This window comes from Cryptosporidium andersoni (assembly GCF_001865355.1).
Source record: "Cryptosporidium andersoni isolate 30847 chromosome Unknown contig_140, whole genome shotgun sequence".
Taxonomy (NCBI): domain Eukaryota; phylum Apicomplexa; class Conoidasida; order Eucoccidiorida; family Cryptosporidiidae; genus Cryptosporidium; species Cryptosporidium andersoni.
In genome coordinates this window covers 1-207 of record NW_027122801.1, presented here as the reverse complement: position 1 = coordinate 207, position 207 = coordinate 1, and positions in this window count along the sequence as shown.

Below are 207 nucleotides of genomic sequence, written 5' to 3'. Positions count from 1 at the left end.
ATTTTTTTTTATTTTATATAAAAAAAAAAAAGTTTATCCAAATTAATACATAAATAGGTTGAAATTTTTTATTATTATTATAATATTATTATTATATTTCATTAGTTTAGTACAATATAGAGGGGGGAGGGGATAGGGGGAAATGCAACTTTTAACTATCCACACATTTTGTGTGTTAGACCTTTAAAGCAGCACTTAAAAGTTAGC